Source organism: Pelodiscus sinensis, chromosome 13, assembly GCF_052426305.1.
Source record: "Pelodiscus sinensis isolate ZL-2025 chromosome 13, ASM5242630v1, whole genome shotgun sequence".
NCBI classification, from domain to species: domain Eukaryota; kingdom Metazoa; phylum Chordata; order Testudines; family Trionychidae; genus Pelodiscus; species Pelodiscus sinensis.
This window is the reverse complement of record NC_143064.1, coordinates 32934262-32941349: the sequence shown is the minus strand read 5'-3', so window position 1 is coordinate 32941349 and position 7088 is coordinate 32934262. Positions and strand designations below refer to the sequence as shown.

Here is a 7088-nt window from a genome sequence, read left to right as displayed (position 1 = left end):
GGTGTTTTGCCTCGTAAAATGAGGTATACCAGCGTCGACAAAACCGCGGAGTTCTGTCGACGTTATGTCGACAGAACTCCGCAGTAGTGTAGACGCTGGTATTGTTTTGTCGACAAAAGTGGACTTTTGTCGACAAAACTAGGTAGTCTAGACACACCCTTAGCTTATGAAACTGTACCCTGATTTCAGAGGTCATGGCAAAAAAGGCTTAATTTTACACTCTTGGCAGGTGTACCATGTTTGTTGAATCCCCTTTTGGCAGATGTGTCTACAATCTCATCTAGATCATAGTGTCACCAATTATGTCTACATTGTTGTGGCTTGCTGTACTTTTCACAAACTTTGTGAAGCCAGGCGTGAACCCTTGCCCCCTGAAAGAACCTGTGACAGCGCGGGGGGTTGCTGGATTCAATACCTCATCCACAAAGTGCAGTTACCACTGCAGGAGCTGACTGCACCAAGCAGCAGAAAACAGATACTTTATGTTTTCACAATGTGGACTCACAGGGCATGCCTACACTGCACACTCATTTTGGAATAAGCTATTTTGGAGGAAATACTCCAAAATAGTGTGTCTACACAGCTCAGTGCTATTTTGATGGGCATTTGCTATTTCAAAATAGAGCGTGCACACTTACTGGACACTGAATCGCACATAAGGCCACCCGGAAGCTCTTCAGGTAGGGCATCAGGACAGCAGTCACTTCCTGGAGCTGCTGCTTGAGGCTGTCTGAGGCTTGAGCTTAAAGGGACCCGCTGTACAGTGGTGTCTCAAGCTCGTCTCCTTTGCCTAACTCCTTGAGGGACAGCAAAGCCTTTTCTTTGCCTGCTGTGGTTGCCCTTGTGGACACCCCAGCACTCCTGCCTCTGAGCAGTCGACGGCTCTTATATGTCTTCTTGCACCTCTTGCTGCAGTTTCTGTGGGTTGCCTTCATGTCCCTGCAGGAACAGGACCCCGCTGCTCTTTATGGGACAATTCCTCACCTCTCTCTGAGTGTTGCTCATGTAGCTCGACTCCAGCCATCCTTCCCTGCACAACATGCACTGCCACTTCTGGAGACTGGACACCAGCTCCGACTGGTGGGACCGGATCATCCTTGAGTGGTGGGACAACCAGAAGTTACTCCAGAATTTCCGTATGTGGAAGGACACCTTTCTGCAGCTATGTGAATGTCTCGCCCCTGCCCTCCAGTGATTGGACACCCATATGACACCTGCCATCTCCCTCCAGAAGGGGGTAGCCATCGTCCTCTGGAAGCTCGCCATGCTGGACAGCTACCGATCCATTGGAAATCAGTTTGGCATGGGGATATCGAGTAATTGGGCCATGGTCTTGCAGGTATGGTGCTCTGATGCTATTGTCCAAGGAGTGTGGTGAACTGCTGGAATGGGGTTCCCTAGAGATGAAAGGAGAGGGGGTGAAAGCCCCCTGCCTGGGAAGTTTTTCAGTCCCGCCTTCACAAAGCCATTTGGAGGGATGAGGCAAGTTGGGATTCCTCCTGGTGTGTGTGTGGGAAAGGCGAGAGCTTGGGCTCAGAGGCCTCCTGAGGTTCCTAGCAACCCTGTGATTCTCTGCTTGTTTGTCTTCTTCTACAGGTGGTGAGGGCCATCAACAGTGTCTTGCAGTGCAGAGTCATCAACCTGGGTGACGTGGACCCCATCATCTCTGGCTTTGCCACCATGAGCTTCCCCAACTGCAGGGGGAGGTGAGGCTACTGATGGCACCCACATCCCCATCTGGGTTCCTGATCACCAGGCATCTGAATATAATAACCAGAAGTGGTACTTTTCCTTCAGGCCCTCACTGACCACCGCAGCCAGTTCACAGACTTCTACATCGTGTGGTCGGGGAAGGCACAAGACACAAGTGAAATTCCAGCCTCTTTCAAAAGCTGCACACTGGCAACTTTTTCCCTGACTGCACCATCAGGGTTGGGGATGTGGATATGCCGATCTATATTGTTGGGGATGCAGCCTACCCTCTGCTCCCTGGCTAATGAATCCCTACACTGGACACCTGGACCAAAGCAAGGGATGCTTCAATGCCAGGCTCAGCAGGGCCCGTATTGTTGAGGGTGTGTGCCTTCGGAAGTCTCAAGGGGAGGTTCCGTTGTCTCCTCACCCTGTTGGATCTTGGTGAGCAGAACATCCCCCAGGTGGCGGCAGTGTGTTGTGTCCTTCACAATATTTGTGAAAGCAAGGGGGGGACAATCCTGCCAGGGTAGGTGGCAGAGGTCAAACGGATTGGCATAGCCTTTGAGCAGCCATGCATGGCTGGTATCTAGCAGGGCTATCAGGGGGCTGGGTGTATCTGTGAGGCCCTGAGGGAGAGTTTTGCACAAGGACCTCAGTGACATTCCCCACTGGGCCTCCCTACAAGATGCCCACATGTTGCCCCTCTTTGCCTTTCCTCCCTTCCCCTGCCCTCTCTTCCACCTTCCCTCTCCCCCTCACCTCCCCTGCAGCGACAATAGACTACACTTTTTATTTTGGAACAAGGAACAAGAAAAGATCTTCCAGAAAAACTTTTGGAAGAGGGCATCCATACTGCAAAAGCGCATCGAAAAAGCAATCTGCTTTTTTGAAAGATAGTGTACATTCAGCGTGGATGCTATCTCACATATCGGCTGTGATTAGTATGGATGGAGCAGCCACCAGGGCACCTGTGCTTTTTCCTCTTTCCTCTTCTTTATAAAGAACTCCCTCTTCCCTGTTTTCTTCCTCATAGAATGAGGCTCATCAGTGTCAGAACCCCTCCCCCTCGTTCTTTCGATTTTCTTTCAGAAGAACATAATTTCAGTGTGGACGTAATTGAAGGGTTTTTTTTTGAAAAATTGAGGTTTTTTCCGAAAAAAACTCTGTAGTGTAGACATACCCCAAGATCCTGGAGGGAAACCTACACTGTATGCAGCTGAATATTCAAATACATATAAACGTCTATATTCTGTGTATTCCCAATCCAGGAATACCCATGGTATGGAGGAGTAAGTGACTCTGTGTGCTTCCACTCCCCCTCTCCTCCAGCTGGAAGAACCGCAACATGAAGAGCCACTTCCCTTGAGGCTTTTCCTCATCGCTCCCATAACAGCAGGAGGCGGTGCCTGGGAGAAGCAGGGAGCCACGTACGCCCCAGGAAGCGAGGCAGCAGATAAGCACCCCAAGCCCACCCCCTCATTCCCAGACCTCGCAGTGTGTTTCCTGGCCCAGGAAAATCTTCAATCCAGCATAATCTATTTCTCAGGATTGCCATATTAAAGAGATTCAAGTGTAGTGAGCACATTTCTGAGTGGAGTGGACTAATCCATGAGGGCCTAGAAAATACAACTTTCTCTGCAATGTGACTGACTATCTGGAGTTCCTGTTTCAGGAAAAGTTTGCACCAATCAGCATTCAGAACTAGGTCAGAATCCAGGAGGGAATTAACATGATACCGGCTTAGCTCAGACGTGACTTTCCAACATTGCTGAACACAAACACACTGAAAACTGCAGCTGTACTCCACCTCAGCATGGATTTGCCTCTAACTGACATAGACTGGATTTAGAAAAAGAAGACTGTTTCCCAAACACACACACTCAGGCAGTGATTATTAACTATTTACAGGTAGTGACACAGATCCAGCAGGTGTGATTACAGAATTGCAAATTTCCAAACAATGAAAATAACCTGTTACAACTGTTTATGAACATTTGAAGTTCCAAGTTGCCATTTTGAACTCCACTTCATCGGGTAGGAAGGGGGAGGGGAGGGACACCCAGCTCTCTTGTGATACAATCCATCAATACTGGCCAGACACCAGTAGCTGGGGCTTACAATTTTTGCATGGTTTCTTACAGCGGAAATCCTTCCTATTACTGTAATAATACATTTACTGGGTTCCAGGGCAGCTTCTGTCTCCACCAGGTTCTCTGTAGGCAGTGAGTTGTTCTTCAGACAGGGGGCTGAAATCAGACACGTCTTCTGAGCAGACACCAAGAATTTGCTGTTGATCCTGATCAACAACTTCCTCTGGGACTAGTTTCATTGCTCCATGCTCCTGACTGAGGGCCTGCTACTGGCTCCCATCAGTCCCCATGCTGGGTTCAGGGCTAGTAGGGCACCATTCTAGCTCATGGGTCATCATGAAGTTTAACTAACTCTGCGCTGGTCACCGAGCCCAGGACCCAGTCAAAGTCATCATAAAATGGGTGTGTCATTGGCATTGGTTTTCTGGTATTGCCTCTTCAGCCTCTTAATACACTTCCTGCATTTTGATCACTTGCCAAGAAACCTGCAGAGCTGTCAGCTTTTTAGCTGTCTGCTGGTATGCGAGGTCATTCCTGGTGTGCTTTTTTTACTGGCCTTATAGCAGAGATTCACTGAAAACTGGCTGAGCTCCTCTGATTAGCAAGCACCTCTCTTGCAAAAAGCTTGATCAGTTCACTCCTTGATAGTGTGCACCCAGATAACTCATCAAAAGTTAATGGGTTAACAGTGACCTGCTGCTATTTGCAGGGGTGGGATGGCTTCCCTTTTCAGTAGAGTGGTTTGCAGATTGTTGAGATACAGAACTCTAAGAAAGCTGTCCTGTGGAATTGTGGGATACATCTGACTGACTCCCAGGGTATGTCTACACTACCACCCTAGTTCGAACTAGGGTGGTTAATGTAGGCAACCGAAGTTGCAAATGAATCCTGGGATTTAAATATCCCGGGCTTCATTTGCATCTTGCCAGGTGCCGCCATTTTTAAAGCCCGGGTAGTTCGGACTACGTGCCCGCGGCTACACGCGGCACAGAGTAGGTAATTTGGATTAGGCTCTCTAATCCGAACTAACGTTACTCCTCGTCCCATTTCAAAGAACGGTAGTGTAATGGTAGTTCGGATTAGAGAGCCTAATCTAAACTACCTATTCCGTGCCGCGTGTAGCCGCGGGCACGTAGTCCGAACTACCCGGGCTTTAAAAATGGCGGCGCCCGGCAAGATGCAAATGAAGCCCGGGATATTTAAATCCCGGGCTTCATTTGCAAATTCGGTTGCCTACATTAACCACCCTAGTTCGAACTAGGGTGGTAGTGTAGACATACCCCCAGAACCCAAGTCAAGTGAGGCTGCATCTACACTGCAAAGCAATAGAGCTCACATCCTGTGTCATAGCCTAACTTGCGCTTGGACCCTCCAACCGTGTACGATTCTGGAACCCTGGATCTGAGCTCTGGGTTAGCACAATTGCAGTATAGATGCAAAGAGGGTTAGGTTGGAGACCTGGCTCCAGTATGGGCTTTAGCTGAAGTGTAGGCATACCCTGAGGCTAGTCTACCCAGCAGTGTTATTTTGGAATAACATCGGTTATTCTGAAATAACGTAGTGTGCATCTACACAGCAAGCCCATTTTTTCAAAATAAATTTGAAATAACAGGCTTCTTTAACTTCTGTAAACCTCATTTCATGAAGAGTAAGGGAAGTCAGGGGAAAAGTGCTCTATTTCAAGATAACTGTTGTGTAGACAGTGCCAAAAGTCGAAATAAGCTATTTCAACTTAAGCTACACAATTAGCATAGCTCAATTTGCATAGCTTATTTCTAATTTAGCCTTGCTGTGTAGATGTGCCCTGAAAGACAAAAGTCAAAACCAAAGAACCAAAAGCCGGAACAACTTTTGTTTTTTGTTTAATAAACATTTTGAGGAAAAATCAACCCAGATGAACTTTGTTCAGTTTTTGCTTCATTTGAAAACAGTTTTCACTTTTAAAATACTATCTAATTGCAAATGTTCATTCCAGCTCCAGTCACAGTCAATGTTCATGTTGTAGTTGGGACTGAATAATTTGTTTCCTCCAGTGCCCTTCAAGAAGTACAGAAACAGAACTGTGTGTCTTTTCTTTATTTGATAAGATCTTAGTTACGATCAATAATATTGTGCATTAAAGCTTTTTAGCACAAAACATCCTTTCCCTTTCAGTGCTTTTATGATGATTTAGTTGAATGAGTTTATATTTTTAAAAATCATATGAGATCTTTGCCAAACTGCTGGCTAAAAGTGTGACATGACATATTAGTATTTTCTTCACTGGAGGAATTAGCACTCTCACCAATGGCTATTGGCTGTGTATCTTCTGGTCATTAGCCAGCTTAGCCAGAGTATGCTGAGATCTGAAATCAGTAACTTGACACTGTTAAAATATTCCCAGTTTTGGCTGCACTCTTGTGCGATTTCAATCCAGACCACCTTGTGTCATTTAATTCAGTAGGATTTCCAATTCCGACCACCATGTGTCATTTTAATTAGAAGATAAGAACAGGCAATTCAAAGCAGAGTCTGAGAGAAGATTGGAGAGGCACTCTATATATCTCTGTGTATAAGGTCCTCTAAACAATAGCACAAAAGCTATAATTGGAAAAAAGATTAAATAGTAAATGAAAACAAGCTTTGAGGGCAAGTTTTATGAAAAGACTGAGCAGATCATAGAAAGTAAAGTTATTTTCATTCCCAGTAAATCATAATTAGTCATTATAAATTTAAGGAAATAAATATGATTGTATCTGCAATTTTCATTTGACTGGTATTAAAAATTTCCCAATTTAAGTATGTATATTTCCTAAAGGTCCTAATTGCCCCAAAGGGATGGCAAGCTTCTTCATAAGGTTTTAGAGTATAGAAGGTAACCTCTATTATTATAATTAGTTTGTTCATTATTTGTACTGATGCAAACACTGACTGCACCTGTTATGTTAGGTGCTGTACAAATGCAGACAAAAAGAGGTCCCACTGCCCAATGAGCTTACAGTCAAATAGACCTTGAAAGGTATTTGTGTTGGAACCTGTTCCAGTGCCACCATGTACATTGTATGAAATAAACTTAATGGCCAAGATTTTCAAAGAAATCCAGTGATTTTCGGGGCCTCAGTGTTTGTGTGTCAGCATGAGATTCATTAAATGGGGCTGATTTTCAAAAGGTACATGCACCAAAGTTTTGGAATATGAGTTCCCACTGAAAATCTTGGGGCTCAGCACTTTGTAAAATATTAGGGCCAGTAGGATTGGGGCACCCCCCTGAATTTACCCATCTGTATCTTTACACATGCAACTAACCCAAAGTGAGATGAGAAG

The 7088-nt window shown here is 45.6% G+C and overlaps 1 long non-coding RNA gene across 1 annotated transcript; it reads left to right on the top strand.

Moving 5' to 3' along the window:
* Nucleotides 1-49: 49 nt before the first annotated feature.
* Nucleotides 50-4599, top strand: LOC102452502 (uncharacterized). The gene is made up of 4 exons (XR_012906864.2): nucleotides 50-1339; nucleotides 1597-1706; nucleotides 1798-2136; nucleotides 2964-4599. It is a non-coding gene; the product is annotated as an uncharacterized LOC102452502 (long non-coding RNA).
* Nucleotides 4600-7088: the final 2489 nt, after the last annotated feature.